We start from the raw sequence: 15,542 nt of genomic DNA, 5'->3' as shown, positions 1-15,542 counted from the left end.
CTAAAAAAAAAAAAAAAAAAAGCCACCTTGGGTGGCAACATTGTGCCACAAGTTCAAGGATAGGGCTGACACATTTGGAGCAGGTGTGCTAAATTTCACTGACGGAGGGATAATTTTCTTGTTCCAGAATTAGACTCCCAGACAATATCTCCCAGAGGGGTATGGGGCCACATTGCCCAGGGGTTATTTTATTTCATTACATTAATTGTATTCTCTTCAAATTTACATAATAATTAGAAACATTTAAAAACCTATTCAAGGTTAACAAAATTCGAAATTATTTTTTAATATTAGCAAAATCTCTAAAAAAAAATGGCACACAGATCGAAAGGTATTTGTGGATACTAAACCTTAAGGCAACGTCTCTGGATCCCACTTGGAGTGAACTTGGATCATCCATTTTATTCTGTCTGGAAGAAATCTGATACTAATGATTCTGAATTTCCTCTTGAGTAGAAGATGTCCCTAGACTTAATTTCCAGAAGTTTCTAGTGTGGTTTCTGAGGACTGACTGGTTTAGGGAAGGAGCTTCTGGTCAGTAGCATCCAGGGAAGTGGAGAGAGGATAGGTGGGTGGTGTTTGGGTTCCGTATTTGCCATACCGTACATGTACCTTCTTTCGGATTCATTTATAGATGTGAAGGGGTATCTGCTCAGTGTAAGATGTCCCACAAACCTTTCACAATAACCTAAATAAATCCGAAGTAAAAGTTTTGTTTCTAGGCAACCATCTCTCATCTCATGCGCTTATTCCTTTTTCAGTCTACTCACAAACTAAAGACACAGAGGCCTTGGTAGTGTATTTTCTACTTTAAACTTCATCAGTGCTCCATAAGTTGTTATTTCATTATTAGTCTCTGGCTTAATTTTATTTTAAGCCCATGAAAAACAATCTTTAGAGGAAAGGACTTTGGATTTGGTTTTGGAACATATAGTCACGTAGTCTGCCATTGTCTGTACTGCTCAAGAGTAAATAATGAAAGGCAAAGACAAAAACAACCAGAACAGCTATTTTCAGGCCTCCATGCTCCTGGTAAGCAAAGCTAATTAAACATCACCCTCATTCTAAGGCCGAATGCAGTCTAAAAATCCCACCTCATTGTCTCTCTCTTTATTGAACTTTCATGCCTCAGTTCCCTTGCTGACTGTTCTGGCTGTCTGCATTCCCATTTTTTTCTCTTGCTTAATTAAACCACACACATTATTCAAGATCTACTTTAGATGTCTTCTTGGGGAGACCATTCACAGTATGAGCTCCCCTTCGTCCTGCTCCCCCACAGACTGCTGCTTGGATCATCACAGAACTCCAGGTTGCCCAGTGTCCTGTTTCATAGCTGATGAAGGAGCCATATGAAACTTCAGTGATTCTCTTGGGCTTTCTTATGGAGTTACATAGTAAATGTTTTTCTTGCTATTATAATATTTGTTTAGCATATTTGTTTACTCCATTAGAATATGACTTTTTAAAGAAATATGTTATCCTTATTCATCTTTTATTTTTCTCCTCCTCCTCCTACCCAATACTCATCCTTGAATGTAAGAGGTATGCAACAGTTGACTATTTTTTTTAACTTTCTTTTTCACATTGCTCACAATTTTGTTTTTAACTCAGGGTATTCTTTTCTGCCAGCCCATGTGTGGTAGGTGTAATAATACCCCCATGCCCCTGTAAAGATGTCCATCCCTAAACCTGGAACCTGTAAGCATGTCACCTTGCTGGTAACAATGACATTGTAGGTGTGGTTGAGGTTACTGTCAGTGAGGAGAAAATTCCCCTCTACCTGTCTTGAGTTCCTATGGATGGACTACTAATACAATTGACACAAGACCAAATTAACAGGGGCAGGGGGAATTAATTCATGCTCACAAGAGATCATAAATAATGCTTTGAGAAATGCTGAACCAATCAGTTTTTTTCTACTTTTTATTTTTTAATTTTTAATTTTTAATTTCTTTATTAATTACGGTGTGACATATGTGTCCTTATTCCCCCATTATACCCGCTACCCCCCCATGCCCTCATCCCCCTGTTGTCTGTGTACATTGGTTAGGCTTATATGCATGCATACAAGTCTGCTGGTTGATCTCTCCCCCTTGCCCCCACCCTTCCCTACCTTCCCTCTGAGGTTTAATGGTCTGATCAATGTTTCTCTGTCTCTGGATCTATTTTTGTTCATCAGTTTTATGTTGTCATTATATTCCATAAATGAGTGAGATCATGTGATATTTATCTTTCTCTGCCTGGCTCATTTCACTTAGCATAACGCTCTCCAGATCCATCCATGCTATTGCAAATGGTAAGAACTCTTTCTTTTTTACTGAAGTGTAGTATTCCATTGTGTAGATGTACCACAGTTTTTTAATTCACTCATCTGCTGTTGGGCACTTAGGCTGTTTCTAAATATTAGCTATTGTAAATTGTGCTGCTATGAACATAGGGGTGCATATGTCCTTTCAAATTGGTGTTTCTAGTTTCTTGGGATATAGTCCTAGAAGTGGGATCACTGGGTCAAATAGGAGTTCCATTTTTAGTTTTTTGAGGAAACTCCATACTGTTCTCCACAGTGGCTGCACCAGTCTGCATTCCCACCAGCAGTGCACGAGGGTTCCTTTTTCTCCGCATCTTCGCCAGCACTTGTCTTTTGTTGATTTGTTGATGATAGCCATTCTGACAGGTGTGAGATGGTACCTCATTGTCGTTTTAATTTGCATCTCTTGGATGATTAGTGACTTTGAGTATGTTTTCATATGCCTCTTGGCCTTCCTTCTGTATTCTTTTGAAAAGTATCTATTTAGGTCCGTTGCCCATTTTTTGATTGGGTTGTTTATCTTCCTTTTGTTAAGTTGTATGAGTTCCCTATAAATATTGGAGATTAAGCCCTTATCGATGATAATAACATTGGCAAATATGTTCTCCCATGCAGTGGACTTGTTGTTTTGTTGATGGTTTCTTTTGCTGTGAAAAAAACTTTTTATTTTGATGTAGTACCATTTGTTTATTTTCTCTTTAGTTTCCATTGCCCTAGGAGCAGTATCAGTGAAGAAATTGCTTTGGCATATGTCTGAGATTTTGCTGCCTATGGATTCTTCTAGTATTTTTATGGTTTCCCATCTTATGTTTAAGTCTTTTATCCATTTTGAGTTTATTTTTGTGTATGGTGTAAGTTGGTGGTCTAGTTTCATTTTTTTGCATATATCTGTCCAATTTTCCCAACACCATTTATTGAAGAGACTGTCTTGACTCCATTGTATGTTCATGCCTCCTTTTTCAAATATTAATTGAGCATAGTGGCTTGGGTTGATTTCTGGGTTCTCTGTTCTACTCAATTGAGCTATATGTCTGTTCTTGTGCCTGTATTACAAAGCCACTGTTTTAAGAACAGTGGCTTTGTAATACAGCTTGATATTTGGTATTGAGATCCCACCTACTTTATACTTCTTTCTCAGGATTGCTGAAGCTATTCAGGGCCTTTTTTTATTCCAGATGAATTTTTGGAAAGTTTGTTCTAGGTCTGTGAAATATTCCGTTGGTATTTTAATGGGGAGTGCATTGAATCTATAGATTGCTTTGGGTAGTATGGACATTTTAATGATGTTGATTCTACCAATTCATGAACACAGTATGTTCTTCCATCTGTTTATGTCTTCCTCTATCTCTTTTTTTCAGTGTCCTATAGTTTTCTGTGTATAGGTCTTGTACCTCCTTAGTTAAGTTTATTCCTAGGTGTGATGATAAATGGGATTGCTTTTTTAGTCTCTCTTTCTGTAAGTTCATTATTGGTATATAGAAATGCCATAGATTTCTTGGTGTTAATTTTGTATCCTGCTACATTGCTGAATTCATTTATTAAGTCTAATAATTTTTTTGATGGAGTCTTTAGGGTTTTCTATGTACAGAATCATGTCATCTACAAATAAGGACAGTTTTACTTCTTCTTTTTTCCAATTTGGTTGCCTTTTATTTCTTTTTCTTGTCTGATCACAATGGCTAGTATTTCCAGTACTATGTTGAACAGGAGTGGTAAGAGTGGGCATCCCTGTCTTGTTCTTGTTTTTAGGGGAAATGGTTTTAGTTTTTTCCCATTGAGTATGATGTTGTCTGTGGGTTTTTCATATATGGCTTTTATTATGTTGAGGTATGATCCTTCAATTCCCACCTTGCTGAGAGTTTTTATCAAGAAAGGGTGTTGGATTTTGTCAAATGCTTTTTCTGTGTCAATTAATATGACTGTGATTTTTATCTCTCAATTTATTTATGTGATATATCACGTTTATTGATTTGTGGATATTGCACCATCCTTGCATTCCCAGGATAAATCTTACTTGGTCATGGTGTATGATCTTTCTGATGTACTTCTGGATCCGATTTGCTAGAATTTTGTTGAGGATTTTGGCATCTATGTTCATGAGGGATATTGGCCTGTAATTCTCGTTCATTGTGTTGTCTTTATCTGGTTTTGGTATTAGGGTGATTCTGGCTTCATAGAATGAGTTTGGAAGTGTTCCTTCCTCTTGAATTTTTTGGAATAGTCTGAGGAGGATAGGTATTAGTTCTTCCTTGAATGTTCGGTAAAACTCTCCTGTGAAGCCGTCTGGCCCTGGGCTGTTGTTTGCTGGAAGCTTTTTGATGACTGCTTCAATTTCTTCCATAGTTATTGGCATATTGAGATATTTAGAATCTTTCTGATTGAGTTTTGGAAGGTTGTACTTTTCTAGGAATATGTCCATTTCCTCTAGGTTGTCTAGTTTGTTAGAATAGAGTTGTTCATAATATTTTTAAACAATCCTTTTTGTATTTCTGTGGGGTATGTTGTTATTTCACCTCTTTCATTTCTGATTTTGTTTATTCGGGTCCTCTCTGCTTCTTGGTGAACCTGGCTAGAGGTTCATCAATCTTGTTTATCCTTTCAAAGAACCAGCTCTTGGTTTCATTGATCTTTTGTATTTTTTTTTTTTTGGTCTTTATGTCATTTATTTCTGCTCTGATCTTTATTATCTCCTTCTTTCTACTCACTCTGGGCTTTTCTTGTTGCTCTCTTTCTAATTCTTTATGTTGTAGAGTTAGATGATTTATTACCATTTTTTCTTTTCTGTTCTTTTTTTGTTTTTGTTTTTGTTTTTTTTTTTGAGGTAGGCTTGTAGCGCTATAAACTTCCCTCTCAGGGCTGCTTTCATTGTGTCCCATAGATTTTGGATTGTTGTGCTTTTATTGTCATTAATTTCCAGGATGTTTTTAATTTCTTCTTTGATCTCTTTGGTAACCCAATCACTGTTTAATAGCATGCTATTCAGCTTCCAAGTATTTGAATTTTGGGGGCTGTTTTTATTGTAGTTTATTTCTAATATTATGCCATTGTGGTCTGAGAAAATGCTTGATATGATTTCAATCTTCTTGAATTTGGGGAGACTTTGCTTGTACCCAATATGTGGTCTATTTTTGAAAATGTCCCATGTGCACTTTAGAAGAACGTATATTCTGTGGTTTTGGGGTGAAATGTTCTGAAGAAGTCAATTAAGTCCATCTGATCTAGTGAGTCATTTAGGATTGCTGTTTCTTTGCTGATTTTTTTGTCGAGAGGATTTATCCAGTGTTGTCAGTGGTGTATTAAAGTCCCCTACTATGATTGTATTGTTGTCGATCTTTCCCTTGATATTTTCCAGGAGTTTTTTTTTTTATGTATTTGGGTGCTCCTGCATTGGGTGCATATATGTTTATCAGGGTTATATTCTCTTGTTGTATCAATCCCTTTAGTATTATGAAATGGCCTTCCATATCTCTTATTATGGCCTTCAAGCTGAGGTCTATTTTGTCAGATATAAGTATCGCTACCCCAGCTTTTTTTTTTTCATTTCCATTTGCCTGAAAGATATTTTTCCATCCCTTCACTTTCAGTCAGTGTGAGTCCCTTATTCTGAGGTGGGTCTCTTGTAGACAGCATATATATGGATCATGTTTTTTTATCCATTCACTCACTCGATGTCTTTTGATTGGAGCATGTAGTCTGTTTACATTTAAAATTATTATTGAAAGGTAATTGTTTGTAGCCATTTTTATTTTTTGTGCCTGTGTTCTTTCTTACCTTTTTCTTTTTTCTTTTTACATCAGTCCCTTTAGCATTTCTTGCATTGCTGGCTTGGTAGTGATAAATTCCCTTAGCCTTGTTTTGTCAGTGATGCTCCTTATTTCCCCTTCAATTTTGAATGATAGCCTTGCTGGATAGAATATTCTTGGATTCAGTCTCTTGCTTTGCATCACTTTGTAAATTTCCTTCCACTCTTTCCTGGCCTGATGTGTTTCTGTTGAGAAATCATATGATAATCTAATGGGAGCTCCCTTGTATGTAACTTTCTGTCTCTCTCTTGCAGCCTTAAAGATTCTCTCTTTGTCGTGAACATTTGCCATCATAATTATGATGTGTCTTGGTGTTGGTCTTTTCAGGTTCATCTTGTTTGGGACTCTGTGCTTATGTGACTTTTTTCTTCCCCACATCAGGGAAGTTTTCTGACATTATTTCTTCAAATAGGTTTTCTAACCCTTGTTCCTCTTCCTGTTGTTTTGGCACCTCTATTATCCGTATGTTGCTTTGTTTCATGTTGTCCCATAGCTCCCTTAGGTTCTCCTCCTGTCTTTTAATATTTTTCTCCCATTGCAGTTCAGTTTGGGTGTGTTTTGCTTCCCTGACTTCTAATTCGCTAATTTGGTCCTCTGCTTCTCCTAGTCTACTGTTTAAACTTTCCATGGTGTTTTTTATTGCAGCTATATCACTCTTCATTTCTTCTTGTTTCTTACATAAGTTATTGATATTTTCATCCATTTTTTCTTGATTCTTACATAAGTTGTGGATTTTTTCCTCCATCCAGTTTATGAACAGTATTACCCTTATTCTGAATTCATTTTCTGACATATTGCTTGCCTCTGTTTTGCTTAGCTGCTTTTCTGGTGATTCCTCCTTTTCTTTCCTTTGGGGTTTCTTTGTCTACCCATATTTGGTCTTGCCAACTGATCTAGATGTCGAGTCATGCAGGGGCTGCTCCTTGGGTGGCAGTGGCTCCTCGGGCTGTGGTTGCTCTTCAGGCGGTCACTGAAGTGGCTGCTCCTCAGTTGGCAGCGGCTCCTCTGGTGGATGCTGTTCGCAGCAGTGATGTCTCCTCTGGCTGGTGAGGGTGGGTTGCTCACGTGGCTGCTGTTCCTCGGATCAGGGCTGGCTGCACGCTGATGCTGTTCCTCAGATGGGGCAGGCTGCTCATGAGGCTGCCATTTCTTGGACAGGAGCAGGTTCCTTGCCAGGCTGGTGCTCCTCGAATGGGTGCGGGCTCCTCGTGCAGCTTCTGCTCTTCAAATGGGGGATGGGCTGCTTGCATGGCTGCTGCTCCTCAGGCAGGTCTTTGTAAGTCTCACTTTGTAATTCAACCTGCAGGCTGTCAAATAATACATTTGTGTCGATTGTCATTAAATTTGTGGTAATTTGTTCCAGTAGCTATAGGAAACTGCAGACCATTTTATTTGGAGTCAGCAATTTTCTCTTATTATCAACCACACACATTATGTTTACCCTGTGCTCTTTTCAATCACTGAAGACTACCTATTCTTAAATATGACAGAGGAACGCAATTCCCTGCCAGGGATCTCTTCAGTAAATTCCAGTAAAGGACGCTGCAAAGTTCTGGGACGTCCTCCTGTGCTTTTTGTTGGTGCGAACATATGAACAGCTGTGTTATTACCATAAGGGGCATTGCTCTGGGACCATAAAACTGGCCATAAACCTTTACCATCTTTGGAGCTTCTTGGATTTAATACACTGAGCTATTAAACTCTGACTCCCACATACATGTTTTCTCAATGTCAGTCATTATAACTCACCAAATCATGGGAAACAGTGGCAGCAAACTCTTTATTCACAGCTAAATCTGAACAATTCAAACGGTATGTATGGATACCTTTGATTTCACACCCAAAGTAATATAAGTAACAGAGTGATGTTGCAGAATAAGGTAGCTGTTGTCAAATTATTACTTGTCACCCATTTATAAACACTGCTCGGAAGATACCATAAATTCCTGCTCAGTCTTTACATTTAAGTTGTTCCTTCATTTTAGTTCAACCAAGATATCAAACAGGAGACAGCAAGTAAATCATAGCTTCCCCTGGGAACTGCAGAGACCTGAGATTGGAGAAGACCGTTGGAAAGACATGCTCACACTGGCATGGTGTGCTACTCTGGTAGCTGCACTTCCAAAACTGCCAGGAACACGTGGGACTGGATCCTTAAGAGATGGCCTGGTCCTAGCCTGTTTATGTAAGGTCAAAGTAATCCATGCAGGGTCTTCATCATTCATTCCTCAATTTAGAATTTTCATCTAGTTACCTTCTTGAAATTTGAGGATTATGATATAGATTTCTAATATGTTATTTCAGTACAAAATGTTTATACTTTAAAACAGAATAGCTCTCTGTCACAAAATCAGGAGGAATTTTGGACGACATTATGCTGTTAGGAGCTAAATGCATTTTTGTCTCAGAATTTTTGACTAATATGTGTGTGTGTGTGTGTGTGTGTGTGTGAATAATATACATATGTGTGTCTATATGTATATGCATGTGTGTGTGTGTATGGAGAGAGAAAGAGAGAGAGAGAGAGATGATAGGATACCTGTATATGTTTTCTGACACATGGCATTGAATACATTCCACATTTCTGTGTCTGTTCAAGTTAAATAAAATTTCTATATTAAGCCCTGCAAATGAGATCAGAATTCTCACCAAATTAGCAAATGCAGAGCTAAAGATAAATTTCATCTTTGACATATTCTCTTGGGAGACTTCTAGACATTCAAATATAAAATGAGGAGCAAGATAACCTTCATGGTGAACCCAATTTGCTTTTGTGTTCTAACCAAAGCATGTAATAATCACTTGCGGTAGATTAGTAGTCCAGCTTGCTTTATTGTGCAGAAAGAAATGAGACACATAATAGGCAATATCTCAGGCTCCCGGAAGACAATTCTGCAGGTGTCACGGTGGATGGTGCAGGCTGCTGCTGTTCATTTCACTTGCCCACAGGAGTCCCCACCCCCTGAGACAATGAGCTAATCCATGTCCTGTCTGAGACACCCAGAACACCCCTGGCCCTGGCACTCCTACCAGGAACAGGGGTCTTTCTGAGGCAAGATGGCTATAAAACTAAACTCAGGTGCCAACTGCAATGCATGTCAGCACCAGAGCCTTGAGGCTGTGCGTGGAGAATCAGGTGACAGAAATTAATGTCCCCGTGTCTGCTTGTTTCAAAGCTGGTTAGCACACGATTGTCAGGTTTCCCCTCAGGCTAAGAATCATGGAGTGGTGGGCTCTCCTAGTTTCTGGAGGGACAGGAATAACAGTGCAGGCACTTTATGAGGAACAATTCAGTGGAGGTGTCAGCCAAGTCCCTTTGTTGAAAGGCTTCATGATCCCAGGTGGTCTGTATGCCAGGGATTTCGCCACCTGTTATATAGTGACCAGAGTAAGGGCCAGGGGGCTGAAGACCGGCTTCTAGCACTTGCTTTGCCTTTGACATGTGGCATTAACAAACACTGAGAATTTTTTAGTTTTATTTCTCCTCCTTAAACTAGAGAAAACTTTACTTTCTCTAACTATTCCCTAAATAATTATTTTCCTATACTATTTATTTGTTAGTTAGTTCCCTAAATAGCAATCACTTGAAAGTAAATTTACAACAGTAAATTTCTCTGCCAAAGTGTAAATTTCTCTGCCAAAGCAAGACAAAGTATTACTATCATGGCCTTTGTATCTCAAAAACAAAAATAAAAATGTTCCCCTTTTATCAGTAAGTTAGAAAGCATGATCCCCACTTCTCACATCCACAGGGGAGTCGGCCAAAGAGAAATCCATCACCTCACCTGTGGTCAGGAAGCAGGACGATTCAGAAGGAGGCAGGGCCCCTCTTCCCTGGTTTCTAATCGCAGGGGAGACTCGGGCGGGGGGAAAGGGTCATGATCAGAGTGGAACATTAGGCAAGTAAACTCCGTACCTTCTTGACACTCCAGGATATCTCCAATTACTTTCAAAGATACTAAATTACCAGATATAATTTTAACCAAAATTGATTTTAATTCGCTTTTAGAGGAGGTTGGTCAGTCATGCTGAAAGTGTATCCATTAGACTGGCTCATCGAAAATGGTTGGGAGACAGGTCTTTAAAATAACAATCACTAATATTAATCCCAGGTCTTAATCCCAGCATTGATCTTATGGATCTTCATAAAAACCTTGAGGAGGAAGGAGGAAAACAAGCACAGCCTTAATTTTCTGACTAAGGGAAGATACAAGTGAGGCTGGGACCCAGCAGGATGGGCAGGGAAGGGTGTCTCTGGAGATCTCTAGATTTATCTGGATAGTGTGAGCTCCCCTCCCCTCCTAAATAGCAGTGTGGCATGAATATTCACGAGATCCAACCACTTACCCTTATCCTATGTATGCTATCACCATCAACAGCTTTCAGGCTTTTAAATTCCACTCTGAAATTATTCAGTCCTTTGATTCTTTTTTTTAAAGTAACACTGTTTAGAAAAGCACCCTGGTGCTTACATAATTTGTGGAGGCAAATGTGAAATTAGAAGACTCTGAATTTATGCTCCCAGAGTAGAAGACATCTGCTTTCGGGAAAACAAAAGGACATAAATTCAATATTAGACAAGAATTCCAGTCTCTCCTCCCCCACTAGGGCATTTCAGACACAGGAATTTAATGACCAGCTAGACCAAGTTCTGCTAATTAAGCGTCTGCACATAGAATATTGCGGATTTATTATTTCCAAGCCTTTAATGTCTAATTATTTACAGAACATTTAGCCGAGGGCAGAAAACCCATAAAAGAGTCTCATGACCTTCAGGCTCTTTGTAAAGTGGATTCCTGGCAAGGGGAGCCTGAAACAGGCTTGCGCACAGGAAATCCCAGCGGCTTTTCTTTCCAACTACTGCGCAGCATCAACTTAATTATCTCCCAGCCATGGTGCAGGGGAGATGCTGGGATGCAAGTCCCATGGATTGTTAGCATGCTACTCTGATTTTACATAATGACTTTTTCTCAGTGTTACCTTCATTGTTGCTGACAAGTATCAATTAAAGGACACAAAGAAAACATGTATGTTAGAGTCTGAGAGCTAATGTTTGCCTGACCCTACTATTTTCAGTTAAGTACTAGTAGGTGTACTCTCTATGTGTGCGGGTAATGGTATATGCAGACAGACAGGCTCATAGTTCCTCTACATCCTCCAAGTTATTTCCAAATTAAAACCTAAGGTGTGAGTAGTCAGAGCAAGGAAGGTTCATAGAGAGGCATATCTATGATTGTGAACATTTTTAACAGCTTTATTGAGTTACTAGTGGCCCGGTGCACGGATTCATGAACATTGAAAGGAAATTAATTAGAATGTGGCTGGTGGGGCTGGACTGGGCTAGACAGGCTGAACACACCCTGGAGCCAACCTCCCGTAGTCCCTCCCCAGCCAGCTGCACCTGGGGTGGTGCTGTGGCTTGGCAGTAAACCATATTTGGGGCCGATAGTGCCCCAGCAACAGCATAACCCATGAACAAAGGTGGAATTGCATGGCCCCACGAGGAATCGGGCTCCCTCCTCTCTTGTTCCAGGGTGTGTCACCCGAGAACCTCCGCTGCCAAGTCACCACAGCTTGGCAGCTCCTGCATTGAGCATCTGCCCCCTGGTGGTCAGTGTGTGTCATAACTACCAGCTAGTCAGCCAGTTGGCTGGTTGCTTAGCCTTTTATATATATATAGATAATTCACATACTATAGAATTCTCCTATGTAAAGTGTGCAATTCACTGGGTATTGATATATTCACAGATGTGTGCAATTATCATCACAGCCAATTTTAAGATATTGTATTACCTCAGGTAGGAAACCCATACCCTTTAAGTAATACCCATATCTGCCCTCCCCATTTTCCAGAGCAGCTGTACATTGTACATTCCCACCAGCCTTGTATGGGAGCTTTAAAGAGTCATTCAGTTTTTTTGTGTTTTTTTTTTTTTCATGCCTTACATTCTATACTACCCATCCCTGGCAATCTCATTCTCTCTGAGTGGGAATAAGGCCACCAGGCATCCATTCATATGCTCTTCTTCATTAAACTTTCCTGCATAGATGTGGTATTTGAATTCCTTAGCAGAACCCTATCACTGACCAGGGGCTCCCTGATGGGCCACATGACAGGGTGGACCAGAGGATTACTTCATTTCATGTAAAGGGCTTCCCCTATGGTGGCTCCATGCATTACCTGACTTGCCAAGGCTACCTCCTTCTTTTCCTCTGAGTGGCTCTGTGAGGTGAGGCTTCAGAAGGTAGCTTCTTTCTAATCCAAGTTAAGCCAACTCTGTCTGTGTGACAGGGATCTGGAGGCATCCTCTCTCAAACTTATTTACCTCATATATTAAACATGCTGGAACAAGAATAAAACATCACAAGGTCACATACAAAGTAACTGTCCATCCCCATGCATTTCTTTCCTTTCTTTCTTCCTTTCCTCCTTCCTTCCTTCCTATAGGATAAGTGTGAGGTCACAAAGCCCAATCTATTTATTCAGCTCACTTAATGAAAAAAGAGCAAAAACTATGACTCACACTCTGATGTTTTAATTAAAACTAATAAATTCTTTTGGCATACCAGTTTGGGCTTGAGTAATGTTCTTATTTGTTGGAAACAATAAATATAAGAAAATTTAGGTCTCTGGTGGATTGCTAATTAAATTTATTCATTCACTTTTTTTTCTTAAATACTGAGATGCCTTTATTACCTTGTAGCATTAAATTGTTGGTGTGTTAGTTGTTTTCTAGTTATTACCATATTCATACTTTGCAGTCTCATTTTGGTAATAGTTTTATAAAACACAAGTTTCTGGCATCCACTGATCTAGACAGTATGTGCTGGTAAATTTTTCTTATAAAGGGCTACATAGCAAAGAGTTTCATTTTGGCCAATCATGGGGGTCTGTAGTGATTACTCAACTCTGCTGTTGTGAGTGAAAGTAGATGTAGATGATAGTAGGTTATAGGCATGGTCAGATTTTACCTAGAGGATCATCAGGATGCCACGCCAACTCCTGGACACATGGGAAGTGCTCACCTGGGATAAGGACACTGTCTTCTCCATAGACTCCTGGGAAGGACAGTGGGGTGTGGTTGAGGTTACTGCCCTCACATTCATTTACAGAGTCCTTGCTGATAACATTCTTGAAGCCCAGGTTAGAAGATGAATATCAACGGTGATGGGAAAATGGTGGTTTATTAAGTGAGTTACCAAGGAGGGACAAGAATATTCACTATGTTGTATCTACCAGGAAGAGCAACATCAAGTGACTTCAGTGGAACACAATCGCCCAGATAAGGAATGAAGCCAACTTCTGAGGCCCATTCAAGTAGGTGAGAGAGAAACAGGAGAGGAAAAGACTCCAGATAAGGGTGTAAGCAGCCCCTTTTCTGGGGATGACCAAGTACAGAACCGTCAGAAGTGTGTCCTCACCAATGAGGTGGAGCCGGATCTCCGTGATAGACTATCTCACAGGAACAGGGGGACCCAGGATGGAGAGGATTTTTGGAAACTGTGTGAAATTTTGTGATTCTTGCTGTGGAACATCTGGCGCTTGCTCATCATTCAATTTATGGCAGGTGAGTGGGTTTTGTGGATCTGGCTAAAGATTTGAGCTTGTGAACATAATACCCATGTTCTTTGTATCATTATCAACTAAAACTCAATGGGCACCTCCTATTGCTAGACACTGTCCTGTGTGTTAGATCTTCTAACATATGTATTACATACATGGCAAGATTCAGTGATAAATATAAGTTATGGCAACAAGATCCTGCCAGATAAGTCAGTCTGGGCAATTGCATCTTGAAAGTAAATGGTCTGAACAAACTAGAACCTAAGAAGACAAGGCTGGATGGAGGCTTGGTGTATTTCTTATGATTGCTGTGTAACAAATTACCCCAAAACTTCAAGGCTTAAACTACCTAAGGTTCTGTGGTTCGGGAATTGGGATTAATTTAGCTGGGTGGTCCTGGCTGAGGTTTTTTCATGTGTTTTCATTTAATCTGTTGGCTAGAGCTGCAGTCATCTCAGGATTTGGGGGAGGGCTGCTTCCAAATGTACTCATGTAATTGTTGGCAGGCCTCAGTTCCCTTCTGATGATTGGTCAGAAACTTCAGTTCCATACCACGTGCATCTTTCCTGGGGGCTGCTCACAACATCACAGTTGGCTTTACCCAGACAAGAACAAGCAAGCTGAGACCTGAGAGAAAGAGAAAAGGAGAGTCAAAATGAAAGTTGATGTTATTTTTATAACCTAAATTGGAAGGTGACATCATTACTTCATATGGTACTGGTCATACAGACCAACCCTGGTACAACATGGGAGAGGCTTCCCAAGGGTGTACATGCAAGGAGACACTGAAGACCACCTTGGAGGCTGGCTATCATACCTGCATTATCTTTGGAATGAACACATTTCTAGACAGTTTCCAGGCCCAGCTGTAGGGAGGTGTTCATATGCTTGGGAACAGATTGAGATGGGTTCCATGTCACGGGGGAGAGTGACAACCTACCAGCTGTGGGTGATCCCAAAGGCTGCACCAAAGGGCTGCCCATTATCTCTGCTCCCCATGGGAGGCAGTGTTAGTTAAACACATCCACATCAATGTACAATGAGAGCAATCACTCTTCTTGTCAGGTTGAAAACACCCACAGATGTGTGGACTGTGAAAGGGAGAAACTGGCAAAAAATAAATAAGAAAAAGCAGAAGATGGAGAAATGGAAAACAGCCCAGTAGGGGCACTCTAGGCATTGGTACAGACAGAAAAAAGATATTTGTCAGTCATAAGCAATGTAGACAGTGTAGCCTAACATGCAAAAGAAATCCTCCTTTGGAAAGTTCACCCCGATCACAAATGCTGACATCTCCCTGTGTCAGACAAACTCCCTGGCTTTTTTATAATGAATATCAGAACAATCACACTCCTTAAAACCCACCCATGGCTCCTGGAAAACACATCAGAAGAGAGTCTTTTTAAATAGTGATGAGCTACCCACACATCCATCAAGTTATTCCCTGCTAAACAAAGCAGCCACTCTCCTCAATCTGGTGCCTGTATTTCCCTCTGTACTTTCTGTAGGGAGATGAAATGGAGAGACACACAGGCTATGAGGGAAAATTTGAAAAGAGCTTCTTCTGAGAGACCTAGATGCATGTCGCTGTTGAGTGAAAACTCCTAGGGCAGCGTGAGGAAGCTCCACTCAGCAGTTGGTCACTTTCACTTATGTATCCCCATAGATGATGCTCAGCAGTGAAGTTCACCATAAATGGCAGGCATGGACCAGGGAGAAATTCACTGGGATTATGGGAGGTTCAGACAGATCTCAGCAAATAGCAGAACCACTGCAATCTGATCTTTCTATGTGAAATAGCCACCTGTGAGTGAGGGGAGGGAAGGGCATTGTGTATTGTGAACTTACCTCAAAGAAAGCTGATGCA

This window comes from Eptesicus fuscus, chromosome 4 (assembly GCF_027574615.1).
Source record: "Eptesicus fuscus isolate TK198812 chromosome 4, DD_ASM_mEF_20220401, whole genome shotgun sequence".
Lineage (NCBI taxonomy): Eukaryota > Metazoa > Chordata > Mammalia > Chiroptera > Vespertilionidae > Eptesicus > Eptesicus fuscus.
The sequence above is the reverse complement of the archived record's forward strand: the minus strand, read 5'-3'. Positions refer to the sequence as shown.